We start from the raw sequence: 14,713 nt of genomic DNA, 5'->3' as shown, positions 1-14,713 counted from the left end.
TGATGTCTCTTTCCCAAATGTTTACTACTGCTTCCTTTTGTCTGCATTCTTGATAGAAATTATTTAACATGACGTAAACAGGCGAACAGTTATTTTGTGGTGCCATGACCAAAGGCAACTTCTTTTGATGAGCCATATGTTATAATCTATTATTTTCTATTCTAATAAAATCTATTCGATTCTATTCCTTTTTCACGTAACATTTTTGAGATACAAATGTTCATATCAATCAATGAACGTGCAAATTAGTCAGTTAGCATCATTTGGTGATTCTATTGACTTTTTGTGCATGCATTAAAGACTTTCACCTGAAAAGAAATGGCAGCTTTTTTTTTTTTTGAGAATGCATAAGCAACTTTCCCTTAGGAGTAATGTCACAATTTAGCAACCATTTTGTGCTATTTTGTATACTTTAGTACTGTGACCTTCATATTTCCAGCAGAGAAATACAACTACATGTAGCATATTTTGGTATCTTATGATCATAAAGAGGGGCGGCACGGTGGTGTAGTGGTTAGCGCTGTCACCTCACAGCAAGAAGGTCCTGGGTTCAGCCCAGCGGCCGACGAGGGCCTTTCTGTGTGGAGTTTGCATGTTCTCCCAGTGTCTGCGTGGGTTTCCTCCGGGTGCTCCGGTTTCCCCCACAGTCCAAAGACATGCAGGTTAGGTTAACTGGTGACTCTAAATTGAGCGTAGGTGTGAATGTGAGTGTGAATGGTTGTCTGTGTCTATGTGTCAGCCCTACGATGATTTGGTGACTTGTCCAGGGTGTACCCCGCCTCTCACCCATAGTCAGCTGGGATAGGCTCCAGCTTGCCTGCGACCCTGTAGGACAGGATAAGCGGCTCCAGATAATGGATGGATGATCATAAAGAGCCTCCAATATTAGGATATACAGTATGAAGATGTATGAATTTATGGGCATGCAAAAGTGAAGAGTGCACACCCAAACACATTAGGACTAATAAATAGGACAATTTGTCAGAACATCTGGTAGGCTTACGAGTCTGGAAATGCTCTTCTCCAGGATGCCAAACATGACAAAGTCGAGAGTGGGAACACTAACACTGAGAAATTCGACACAGCTCAACACTCTACACAGCTATTTACTGTTGTGAAAATCAGTCAAGCCTTCTCCTTGACTTCTTGCTTGAAAAAGAAATGAGTCAGCACAGAATCAAATCATGACTCATGTGCCATTTCATAGGCACTGTCACAGACAGGCATTTTAAAGGATGAGTCAGTGCTATGATGACCAATAGATGAGTCTTACTTTCAGAGTGTCAGCTGTAGGTGTGTCCTCAGAATGTCACGCGCCAGTGAAAAAAATGTGAAAGGACACTGTGTAGGGTACAGATCAGAAACCTTGATTTCTGTCAATGTGCCAGTCTGGTGTTCTTTAAATAAAAGTAAATGAGCAATGAGTGGCAATTCAGTATACACAGAATATTAATTGTCATACCTGCTTCTTAATGCCTGTTTTGTTTCAATTTCTTGTGTGACACTGAGTCCTTTTTCCTCTTTTCACAACTGATTTTATTTTGTATTTTAAAATAATGAAAATCCTTGCTTCAGTTTGTAAGGGATATTTGTTGTTATGGGCATGATAAATATAAATTGTTTGTCCCATTTGCACATGAACTTAATGAAGGTATATTTAAGCATGAATTGACAAAAATCCCTTCTGAAGCACCCACATAAATAAACATGCAAATAATTATTTGCATGTATGTATGTACGCATTTGTTGTTGTTATTATTATTATTATTATTTGTGTCAGCCCTGTGATGACCTGGCAACTTGTCCAGGGTGTACCCCGCCTCTCGCCCATAGTCAGCTGGGATCGGCTCCAGCTTGCCTACGACCCTGTAGAACAGGATAAGCGGCTACAGATGATGGATGGTCCCGTGTCTGCGTGGGTTTCCTCCGGGTGCTCCGGTTTCCCCCACAGTCCAAAGACATGCAGGTTAGGTTAACTGGTGACTCTAAATTGACCGTAGGTGTGAATGTGAGTGTGAATGGTTGTCTGTGTCTATGTGTCAGCCCTGTGATGACCTGGCGACTTGTCCAGGGTGTACCCCACCTTTCGCCCGTAGTCAGCTGGGATAGGCTCCAGCTTGCCTGCGACCCTGTAGAACAGGATAAAGCGGCTAGAGATGATGAGATGAGATGAGATGAGATGAGATGATGGATGGATAGATGTACATATGCATATATTATTATTATTATTATTAGTGTCAGCCCTGCGATGACCTGGCGACTTGTCCAGGGTGTACCCTGCCTCTTGCACATAGTCAGCTGGGATAGGCTCCAACTTGCCAGCAGTCCTGCACAGGATAAGCAGTTACAGATCATGGGTGGATGGATTATTATTATTTAACAATCTCAAAGCATTGCCTTGTAGTTAGCATTGACCATTCCACTCATTTGTGCTTGCTGAACATCCCATTACAGATTTAGTGCCCCTTTGCCATTATAATAACCTCCAGTCTTCTGGGAAAGGTTCCATTAGATTTCAAAGTGTGGCTGTGGGGATTCGACCATTCAGCCACAAGAACATTTGTGAGGTCAGGCACTAATTTCGGATGAGGGGGCCTGAGGCGCAATCAGCATTCCAACTCATCACAAAAGTGTTCAGTGGGGTCAAGATCAAGTCTCTGTGCAGCCTACTCAAGTTCTTCCACTCCAGCCTTGGCAAATCATGTCTTCATGGACCTGGCTTTGTGCACAGGGGCATTGTCATGATGGAATAGGTTTGGACGCCTTAGTTCCAATGAAGGGAAATTGTAATGCTGTAGCATACAAAGACATTCTATACAATTGTGTGCTTTCAACTTTGTGGCAACAGTTTGGAAAAGAACGACATATGGGTGTGATGATCAGGTGGCCACAAACTTTTGGCAACACACACACACACACACACACACACACACACACACACACACACACACCAGAAACATAATAAACAGTGTTCAGGTGAAGTTTTGGCTTATTATTCTATGCAAAAAATCTTCAGCAATGGATCATTTGAATTGTGTATTTTGATATTCAGTTAATTCTACAACTTTTCTATTGGGTTTAAGTGTGTTGATTGACTGGACCATTCCAGCACTTTTATTTATTTTCTTCGTATGGAGCCAACTGAGAGTTTTCTTTGCAGTATGTTTTGGATGTTTTGTCCTCCTGCAAAGTTCACCCACATCTCATCCTCAAACTAATGGATGGCAACAGATTATTCTCAAGAATTTTCCAGTACATGACACCATTCATTTCCCTTTGATAATTTGGATTCAGCTGGTACTATGAGAAAAGAAACAACCCTATACCACCTCTAAAATTTACTGTAGGCATGATATTTTAGGGGGGCGTCACGGTGGTGTAGTGGTTAGCACTGCCGCCTCACAGCAAGAAGGTCCGGGTTCGAGCCCCGTGGCCGGCGAGGGCCTTTCTGTGTGGAGTTTGCATGTTCTCCCCGTGTCCGCGTGGGTTTCCTCCGGGTGCTCCGGTTTCCCCCACAGTCCAAAGACATGCAGGTTAGGTTAACTGGTGACTCTAAATTGACCGTAGGTGTGAATGTGAGTGTGAATGGTTGTCTGTGTCTATGTGTCAGCCCTGTGATGACCTGGCGACTTGTCCAGGATGTACCCCGCCTTTCACCCGTAGTCAGCTGGGATAGGCTCCAGCTTGCCTGCGACCCTGGAGAAGGATAAAGCGGCTAGAGATAATGAGATGAATGAGATGAGATGATATTTTAGGGTCATAAAATAAAATGCAGAGCCAAATATAGCACTTTGAAAAGTTAGATTTTTTTGTTGTTGTTATTGTTGTCTCATCTGAACACACTACATTTTCCCAGTAACCTACGGGCTTCTTCACATTTTCTGTACCAAACGTCAAACAAGCTTCAACATGCTTTTTCTTCAGTAATGGTGTCTTCTGGTATGATTGAGAATGGAGACAGTGGCAATGAAGTGCATTGTCTGTTGTTTTCTCTGTGACAACTGCACTCACTGCTTCCAGCTCTTTCTAGACTTATTTTCGAGTGGCCCTTAGCTCTTGGGCTACTCTTCTGATGAATGTTCTGACTGCCCAGTCCGATATCTTGAGCTCCTGTACATGGCCGGTTGATGATTGAGTGATGTTTCTTCCACTTGCAGATAAAGGTCATGATGGTGATTACATGAACATTTAGGAGTTGGAAATCCATCAGTAACCAGTGCAATCGTGTTGCTGCTCAATAATCTTGTTGTGAAGGCCTTGGGAGAGCTCTTTGTCTCTACCCGTCATGAGATGTTTCTTGCGTCACAGCTTGGAGACAAATGATTTGTTTACTTACATTCAGAGATAGGTTCCTCATTTTCAAAGTGAGGAAGTACTAACTTACCAACATGCATGAACCCAGCTGATTCTGATTAACGCAGGTAGGATAACTTATATATATACACACAATGTACTTAATCTGCATGTCTTTAAACTGTGGGGGAAACCAGAGCATCAGGAGGAAACCCACACAGGCATGAGGTTCGAACCCAGAACCTTCTTGCTGTGAGGCGACAGTGCCCAATCAACTGGGTTTCTTACTATGTTCAATACTTTTTCCACTTTATTGCACATAACTTTTTTATGGATTGGAATAATACAATTTACTTTTTCTGTGCAGTTTTATTGCATTAATACCAATATCTACTTAACATTTCATGTGAATAGCTGCATGGGAAATATGTTTAATTGAAAAATAGTTGATATGTTGAATGCTTATTCTCTCTGCTAGGCAAGTGGTCTAGTGGTTAGTGTGTCCGCTTCTCAATCAGAAGATCGCGAGTTCTACTCACGGTCGGGTCATACCAAAGACCATCATAAAAATGGTGCCTACTGCCATCTGGCAAGGCACGCTGCAATACAGATGCAAGTGGGGAGTCAAACTCTCGTGGTTACCAGAGGACTAGCCCCCCACTGTAACCCTAGCTATGTAATATAAGCGAGAGGTCGAGGGCTACGAAATGGAGCTCGGCGCCACCAAATGCACCGTGAATGGTGTGGGAAGGACTTTAGAAGAAGAAACCTTTATTTGTCACATGCACACTTCAAGCACAGTGAAATTCATCCTCTGCATTTAACCCATCTGAAGCAGTGAACACATGCACTCAGAGCGAGTGGGCAGCCATACTACAGCGCCCAGGGAGCAGTTAGGGGTTAGGTACCTTGCTCAAGGGCACCTCAGACCAAGGCCGCCCCACATCAACCTAACTGCATGTCTTTGGATTGTGGGGGAAACCGGAGCACCCGGAGGAAACCCACGCAGACACTGGGAGAACATGCAAACTCCACACAGAAAGGCCCTCACCAGCCGCTGGGTTTGAACCCGGAACCTTCTTGCTGTGAGATGACTGTGCTAACCACTACACCACCGTGCCGCCCTTGATTGCTATAGATTCATTAACATGCACCCTGCACTTGAAACCCTATCTTTAGTAAACTGTATGAGCATAAATACACAAGTGATTATAGAAAATCACGCGTGCTGATTGGTTGAGAAATTCAAACCATTTCTCGATAATTGCCTCGAGTGACTCAGCAAAATGGCGGCCAATCGCTTTGTCACCGTAAGTCAAGTCAAATTTATTTCGATCGCACTTTTAACAATAGACATTGTCACAAAGCAGCTTTACAGAATTTGAATGACTTTAAACATGAATTAATTTTATCCCTAATCTATCCCCAATGAGTAAGCCTGTGGCAACAGTGGCAAGGAAAAACTCCCTCAGACGACATGAGGAAGAAACCTCGAGAGGAACCAGACCCAAAAGGGAACCCATCCTCATTTGGGCAACAACAGACAACATTACTATAACATTAACAGTTTTAACATGAAGTCAGTTTCGTTGATGTTATAACTCTTCATTGATGGAAACTTGAGTGCAAAACTGTTCATGACAACTGCCGTCCTAAAGTTAGCAAGTCAACTGTAGTCCTCAGCCATAAAAGCATGACTGTAATTGTCCAGAGCGTCTTCCAAGTGTGACTTTTGACTGTCCATATGGGGCCGTCCTCCACAGGAGCGATGCGATGAGACTCCAACCAGACATAGGGCATCGGGATGGATCAGGCAGGTCTGAGAAGCAGAAGAGGTCAGCATTTCGATCTCAGGATTGACATGTAACTCAGAGGGACAGACGGGAGGGGGGGGAGAGAGAGAGAGAACACAGGTTGTTGGGTATGCCCAATGTCACCTGAATAAGCAGAAACAGTATAAATGAGTGCAAGCACGGACTCTGGCAAAACTAACTATGACAGCATAATTAAAAGGGGAGAGCCAGAAGCGAGGAAATTCTGAAAGAAAATGCTGTTCCTAAAAGCACTAAAGATGCTCCCAAGTTTGGTCTAAAACTATTCAAAGGTCAGGTGGAATTGTGATTTATTTTATCGACTTCAAAACAAAGTATTTTATGTGACTCAGCGTAGATAAGTGATAGAAGTCTCCGCCACACCTTTATTACATTTGCACGCCGCTTTTGAATTGAATTTAATTGAATTTAATTGAATTGAATTGCACTTTATTAATCCCCAAGGGGGAAATTCTTTTGCTACCTAGCAACCACACACAACATACATCAGTAGGACAGTTGACACTTAAGACAGGGCACAGTACAACATACACTACAACAAATAAATAAGTATGCACCAGAACAGACGCTGAAAGGACACAATAACATGGGCGTCGCCACCATTGAATTTTTCATAATTCTTCATTTGGACCCTCCCACATTTAACATCAAATATTAGTTCACCCAGCACCGTTTCTATTGCTTCGTGAAAGAATCCATTCCACTTGATCGATAAGAGAATACACATACCACTAAAAATATCAATGGTTGATGATGAATTGTTTGCAATATTTGCTCCCTCCCCAGACACAAGGGACATAAGGAAATTCTTTACAAAGAAGCGGAAAGTAAGTCAAAATTTCCCCACAGGACAGGTTTTGGTTTTTTTTTGTCCCAATGGAAATGTTAGTGCAGTTAGCTGGCTAGTCAATGTTAGGAGATGTATCAGCTAGCTTAATGTTAGCTATCATTTAATTCAAACCCAGTAGGCCTGCCTTACTGTAATGCCAAGAATGAGGTCAAGTCTGCTCTGATGATATTTACTGATTCCCTGTTGCGATTTGAAGAACTTGTTTTGTCTGGTCTTTGCCAGTTTTCTGGAAAGTAACATGGGAAATCAGTGTATGGGGAAGGAATAGTAGAAAGCAAAGCAATGGAGAGAGATGGATGTTATTCCAGGTGGATTGTGAAGGAAAGGGGGATAAAAGTTATGAAGTGGTAGAAATTGTGATGGCACCAATGTAAGAAGGAGTTATATCTATAAATCTATTTGTTATACTAATCTGTAAATGTTACTGTAGTACCACCATTGCATGTAGGTTGACAAAACTGCACTTGTTCATTGTGTGAAGTTCTTTCTTGTGTCATTGCTTAACACAGTGTGATTGTGTTATGAAGACTGCATGATGCCATGTCATTTTTGTTATGAGTATCACTAAATCGGAAAAAAGTAAAATGCACCCACTAAAGTCACTGTTGGTGGTTAACAAAGTTGCACCTGTTCATTGTGTGTGTTTTTTTAATGTGTCACCGTTGCTTGGCACAGTGTGATTGTGTGTTATGAAGTTTGCATGATGCCATGTCATGCCTGTTCATTGTGTAAAATTATGAATATTCTTATTTTTAAACATACAGTTGAGTGTCACTATTGCTTGGCACAGTGGCATGTTGTGTTACATCTAAAACTAAATAAAAAAAGGAAACACAAAATAAAAAGTAAAATGCACCCATAAAGTCATTGTTGGTGATAAATTGTGTCATATTCATCTCATTATCTTAGGCATAGCAGTGGGTTTAAAAACAGGCTGATGAATATATGGACTAGTTGAATGAGGACTTATTGTTGAGTCTCTAAAATAGTCATTGAATTAAGTGACTTTTGTAGGTAAAATTAGGTGTTTAACAACCTGTTAAAATACAACAGAATGCAGGAAATGGCATCTAATTAATTAAAAATTTTCGGGGAGGACCCCCAGACCCCCCTGCCAGTGTGTCCCCCCCCCACACACATTAAAAATGCTTCTGACGCCCCTGCACAATAATCACAGCAATCACAACAGCAATGATAGTCAACAGCTCTTGTTAAAAAGTCTGATTGCTGTAGGAACAAAGGACCTCCTAAATCTCTCTGAATCTCTCTGTAGAGCATCTCGGTAAAAGGAGTCTTTGGCTCCTACCACTAGTGAACATGCTGTACAAGGGGTAGTCATCCCTTGACATCACACTCCTCATCACCCTCTGTTCTAGGATTTCCTCTACAGGACTTGGGCATGAACCAATGATGGAACCTGCTTTCCTTATCAGTTTGTTAAACCTGTTAAACCGCCCCGACACACAACAGCATAAAAAAGAATCTGTCCTGTCATACGGCCTTATTTCATGGTTTGGCAGCTGTAAGGCTCAGGGAAAAAAAACAGTTGAGCAGGATTGTGAAGACGGCAAGTAAAATCATCAATGCCCCTCTTCCCTCTTTGCTAGAGACCTACAAGCTGCGGTGTGCCCGGAGGGCCACCAGTATCATCAGAGACCTCCATCACCCTTCCCATCACCTCTTTACTCTTTTGCCATCTGGGAAAAGGTATAAGGGCCTCCCCTCTAGAACCAGTAGGATGCTCAACAGTTTTTTCCCACAAGCATTGACAATAGTGAATGGTTTATGCCCCCTTCCATTGCCACTTTGAAAGCATACTGTCTCATCTCATCTCATTATCTCTAGCCGCTTTATCCTGTCCTACAGGGTCGCAGGCAAGCTGGAGCCTATCCCAGCTGACTACAGGCAAAAGGCGGGGTACACCCTGGACAAGTCGCCAGGTCATCACAGGGCTGACACATAGACACAGACAACCATTCACACTCACATTCACACCTACGGTTAATTTAGAGTCACCAGTTAACCTAACCTGCATGTCTTTGGACTGTGGGGGAAACCGGAGCACCCGGAGGAAACCCACGCGGACACGGGGAGAACATGCAAACTCTGCACAGAAAGGCCCTCGCCGGCCACGGGGCTCGAACCCGGACCTTCTTGCTGTGAGGTGACAGCGCTAACCACTACACCACCGTGCCGCCCAAAACATACTGTACATGTTCTATTTATTATTATGGACTGATTACACCTGCACTTTATTCTGGCACGGCGCTGGATTTGCCCATTACATTTTGTCATTTTAACCCTATTTGTCCTTGTGTTTTTAATTGTTATTTATTGTGTCTAACTTCTTTTAAGCTTAGATTACTTGTGACTTATGTGTGGTATTGACCAAGTTAGGGGGACGTTATTTCACTCTTTTGTGTACTCTAGTGCATAAGGAATGGCAATAAATGAATCTTGAAGAACACTTGCCATAATCCCATGGTAAAACATGTTTAAAATTTTGCAGTTTGAAATAAATTATTTTTTAATAAGATTTTTAAATAATCACCTGTGTATTTATACTAAAACAGTTATCTGCCTTAAGTGCTTAATTGTCCAATCTCGGTTATTATTATTATTATTATTATTATTATTATTATTATTATTCACAGATATTCACTTTGCCTTTGGCCAATAATTCTTAAAATTTTTTTTTCATCTTTCACTCTACGTCATACGTAGACTCATTCTTTCCAGTCACCTGACTGATGACTCATTCAAGCCTGAGGCACATCTTGGCCTTCGTACAAGTAGCCTATGTTTTTTTCCTCTCTCTCTCTCTGAAATGATTTGTGTAACACGTGTCCAATCGGCTGTACACGACACAAGGTTTATTAGGGGCTCACGCAACCGAACCGAACCGAACCGAACACGCGGTTCTGAAGAACAACTCGTTTCTCGATCAATCTTATGACCGACTCACTCTCACCGTCACGCACCTGGAAAAAACTGTCAAAGGACGTTTTGACGTAAATATGACGTCACCACGTCCCCGGTTAGCTCTCTGGTTGTTCAAATCCGGAATCGACTCCGATTCTGATTCCAGAGTTGATCCGACATGATAATTTTCTCGATCTAGAAAGATCTTATGATTATGAAATACACCCTGCTATAACAATTAAGTGCTTAATTAGCCATTTTGGCTGATGTGACGTATGACAGCAGGTCCTGGCTCAGTTCAGAGTGCTAGGTTTGCACATTTAATTACCAGCTTATTTAGCAATACAATTAAGTCAAAAAGCTACACAGGTTATCTGCAGCTATTCTAGAGTTTCCGACGCCAGCTTCGGAGTAAATCTGACATTTATCTTTTGTTTTTCTGAAGTGCCGAATCAATGATTTTGGGAGAGTCGACTCTTTTGGAGAGTCGACTCTTTTGACATTCGACTCCAAGCCTGAATGGCCTCGCCCCCGATACTACTGAATCGAGAGAACTCACTTGTTTGTGTGTGAAGAGGAAGAAGACTCTCTGAGCGCTAAAAACTCGCTCCTGTCCGCCTTTTCAGCGATTGTCACGGGATTTCAATGTTCAGCCTGTTTGTTGTAAGTAGTTATACATATAAGTGACACTCTTTTTCTCACTTTGTTTGAGAACGTTGTAGCAAATAAAAAGTATTTTCCCTCACAGCAAGCAGCAGCGTCTCAGGATCCTTGTAGTTAGCTAGCTAGCATTCAGTCGGATTAGCCGGCCACCCAAGTTAGCTTCAATATCATAGCAGGCTAACGGGGAAATGTGGCAGCCATTTGCGAGCACGAGACATTTCAGAAGCACATATAATCTATCTGGTTAGCGTTTCTGTGGAAAAAATTATGATATGATAGATTCCAGGGGTTTTCTTTTTCCAGAGTGTACAAAAAAATGACTAGTGTGTGTATTTCTGTATTAGTTCAGCCTGGTTGGTTTAGTCGCTGGTTAGCCACGCGCTCTACCAGTTGTGTAGTTAGCAATACTACAAGCTACACAAGACTTGTGGCGTATCGAGTGTCATTTTAAACATCAAACTCGAACATTGTTGTAATTGTTGGCTTTGTTTTTGGTCACATCATGATGAGACATGTATGGACAGCTCAGCGGAATTAACACGTTAGCGCCGTTGACGTTGACCAATTCAGCCGGCTAGTAACGCAGGAACATTAACTAGTCTTCAGTCTTGGCTAGTTGTGGTTTATCAACAGTGTCTTCTCAAACATAAGTGTCTCTATTTTTCTCTCTATATAATATAGATTAGTCATAATTTCGGGGTTGGTGTGCAGTGAGTGAGTTCAGCTAACAGTTAGCATTTTTATATTGACTTTTCAGTGTTGCTAGGAGCTTACGCCCTAGTAACCAGATTTGAAGTACTGGTTAATCAAACGGCATAGCTTTCTCTGTCTCTCTCTCTGTTTCTGTCTGTCTGTCGGCTTGTCAGTAATGTGTGAGAGATGAGCAGCTTAAGTTTGCTCTGATCCCTTTTCATCACGCAGCACATGGGCTTGTGAAAAGTGTGAACTACAAACATGCCTGGACATGCACTAGGCCTTTTTGTTTTACTTTTCCTCATGATAAACTCTTTTTATTTTAATGAAACCCTTGCCAAAAAGGTTTACTAAAATCGACCAAAGATCATAAACGTGTTAACAGTAAAGACACCCATCTCTTTTGAATAGGTAGTGAACTTCCTGAACACTTCCTCATACCACATTTTAAATGGTATTTTTCCTTATGACATTTGAGTACACTGAGTGAGATTAAATATTGTTTTGATTCTTTTACCTACTTTAAGGTACTGTATACTGTCTTTTATTTATTTCTTTTGAACATGTAAACAAACAACGAATAAATAAACAAAAAATAAGAAAAGCAAAACAGCATTTGCAACAAGAACACGTAAAAAGCCACTAAATTAGAAAATAAGCCATAAATAATAGTTTTTTTTTTCGCAGTCCGGTTTCCATCAAATCCTGCGCTGTAATTGGCTGGTGAGTGGGTCCATATCCTACGATGGGGACCTCTGGCTCACAACAACAAAAAACTTAGTAGCATTTTTTGTCGTTTATCTTTTTTTTTTTTTAAAGATATTTTTTGGGTTTTTTTTTTTTCACCTTTATTGGATAGGACAGTGTAGAGACAGGACAGGAAATGAGTGGGAGAGAGAGACGGGGAGGGATCGGGAAATGACCTCGGGTCAGAATCGAACCCGGGTCCCCGGATTTATGGTATGGCGCCTTAGCCACCTGAGCCACGACGCCCCCCTATCTTTTTTTTTATAAGATTTATTTATAAGATTATCAAAAATCTTTATAATTTTTTGCCAGCATTTCTCAGGAAAATAGCATTAATTTTACAGCATGGATAGTGATAATGACAGTCTTCACAGCGAAAGCGAGTTTTACTACCCTGAAGAAGAAGAAGAAGAAGAAGAAGAAATAAAAGAAAACGTTTTAGGAGAAAGCTAAAAACTGTTGCTAACGCCGAGCAGAAACATGGCTGAATCCTGAATGACTCGCTTTTGTATAAACAGGGAACTACATAGGTGGCAAAATGTAGTTTTTTCCTGGCATGGAAGTGCACTTGTTTACCGAGGAGGAAGCAATTTGCATTACAGCTGTGAATGAGGATTCAAAATAGCATTAATTTTACATCATGGATAGCGATAATGACAGTGTTCACAGCGAAAGTGAGTTTTACTACCCTGAGGAAGACAAAATAAAATAAAACATTTCAGGAGAAAGCTAAAAACCTGTAATTTGCTAACGGTGAGCAAAAACATGGCTAAATCCTGAATGACTCCTATTTGTATAAATAGGGGACTACATAGGTGGCAAAATGTAGTTTTTTTCCTGCCATGGAAGTGCACTTGTATACCGAGAAGGAAGCCATTTGTATTACAGCGGTGAATGAGGATTCAAAATGGTGGCTCGGTTTTCTGTTAGAATTTGGTAAAGAAAAAATAAATATTATTTACCAGCTTAAGGTCGGTCTGTATTGTGAAATACCGTGACCTCGGCCCAGAGGGCCTCGTTCAGTACTTTCAAGACCCCGGTCACAGTATTTCACGATACGGACCGACCTTAAGCTGGTAAATAACATGTATCAGAATCAAAAGAAAACAAAACAAAAATACAAACGAGGACGCACTAGGCAGTTTTGAGTTTACATGTCCAAAAAGGAGTGGGCTGAAGTAAAAACTTATTGTTTTTTGTGGCTTGTGCGTGTGGGGTGGTGGTATTGGAAGTTTATTGTATGATTTTTAGCCTATAATTCCCTTCCTGTACTTTTATGCATTTATTGTACAAGTGTGTAGAATATACGTTGTATAATAGTACACACATGTTAATTGATGAACAGCACATCATATATTTTGATCAGTTTATAGTTACATTTAGTGTTGTAGAACATTGCAACACAATTAATTTGCTGTTATCACTTACATTATAGCAGCTATAAACAGTTAGTCCTTCATCAGGCTCCTCTCTTTCTTCCTCTGTGTTGATAAGATGAAAAAATTCAGCTTGTGATGTTACCTAGAAACCGTAAAGGTCAGTCGGCAGTCCTGAAGACACATCCATGATTGAAAATTTCAGCACATGATTGAAAATTTCAGCACATTTTTAAACCTGTCATTAACCGTAGATTATGTGGTGTGGTTGCCAGACACATTTCTGTAGTATTTGTCACAATAGAAATGATGACGTATTAGAGCGAGCCCATTCATATAAACCTGTAATTTGAATTACTGCTGGTATTAGTGGTAGAGTTGCTGTTGTAGAAAGTTAATCAACACTTAGTAGTAGTAGTAGTAGTAGTACACTAGATAGTAGGGATGGGTACTGAAACTTGGTGTTCAAAGGGCCCTAGCGCTAAGTTATTAAAGACTGTAGTGTTTATAAGTTTATCGGTTCTGCATTCGGGACTTGATAAATTAAGAAATAGATTTCCTATTTATTATTGCTACATAATTTTTCTTGCAAATTTTATCTCATCTCAGTTTCTTTTAAAACATTCATCTGTGATGCATTTTTGCTATTTTCAATCCAGAAGAGAGAGATCTTTCTCTCTCGGAATCTGTGTGCGAGGGGCAGTTCATGGGGCAGCTGGCTGTCTCTCTCACACTCTCACACACCCTGCTCTTTGTGACGATGGCGAAGAAAACCGAACGTTCTAAAGTGTGATTACACTTCACTAGTGTCAACACTGACGATGCTTGTTGCCCACAAGTGCAGCAAGTCTTCTGCGTGCGAGGGTGAAAATGCAAGCAATCCGTCAAAGACATCTTGTGAAAGTCTGTCACATACAGATGCTACAAAAGTACTGTTAAACTACCGGATCGGTAAGCAGTATTTGTAAGGGTAGTAGTACTGCTAAAATCTTAATTCATCATCCCTAATGTAGATGCATTATGTTTTTCAGTTAAACATGTTGTGGATAATCAGCAGGGATTGTTGACTGAAGTGCTCTGAACTACTTAACATGTTCTGATGACATTGAGTAAACCATAACAGTGGCTGTCTCTTTGGACACTGGCACTGATGATACTGTGTTTTTAGTTGGCATGCAGAGAACTAGAAGGCAGTAACTCAGTAACGTCTCATTTAAATCTACCAACTTGTTCGTTACACATTCACTACGTGGATGGTTTTTAGAGCAAATCCACAGGGCTGGGTATTGATATGAATTTGTTTCGGTAACTTTTCACACTCATTTTCATGACTGGTT

General features: G+C 41.1%; 1 protein-coding gene across 2 annotated transcripts in view; it reads left to right on the top strand.

The window, feature by feature from the left end:
* The first annotated feature begins 10,444 nt into the window (after positions 1 to 10,444).
* ptp4a2b (protein tyrosine phosphatase 4A2b) overlaps positions 10,445 to 14,713 on the top strand; it is a 38,797-nt gene continuing 34,528 nt past the window's right edge. Inside the window, exon 1 of one of the 2 annotated variants that reach the window (XM_060942813.1) lies at positions 10,445 to 10,560. The gene's annotated coding sequence lies outside the window, so the exon portion shown is untranslated. Of the gene's footprint in view, positions 10,561 to 14,249; positions 14,328 to 14,713 lie in introns of those variants that run through there. The other variant, XM_060942814.1, reaches the window with a different exon arrangement.

Source organism: Neoarius graeffei, chromosome 16, assembly GCF_027579695.1.
Source record: "Neoarius graeffei isolate fNeoGra1 chromosome 16, fNeoGra1.pri, whole genome shotgun sequence".
Classification (NCBI taxonomy): domain Eukaryota; kingdom Metazoa; phylum Chordata; class Actinopteri; order Siluriformes; family Ariidae; genus Neoarius; species Neoarius graeffei.
The sequence above is the reverse complement of the archived record's forward strand: the minus strand, read 5'-3'. Positions and strand labels throughout refer to the sequence as shown.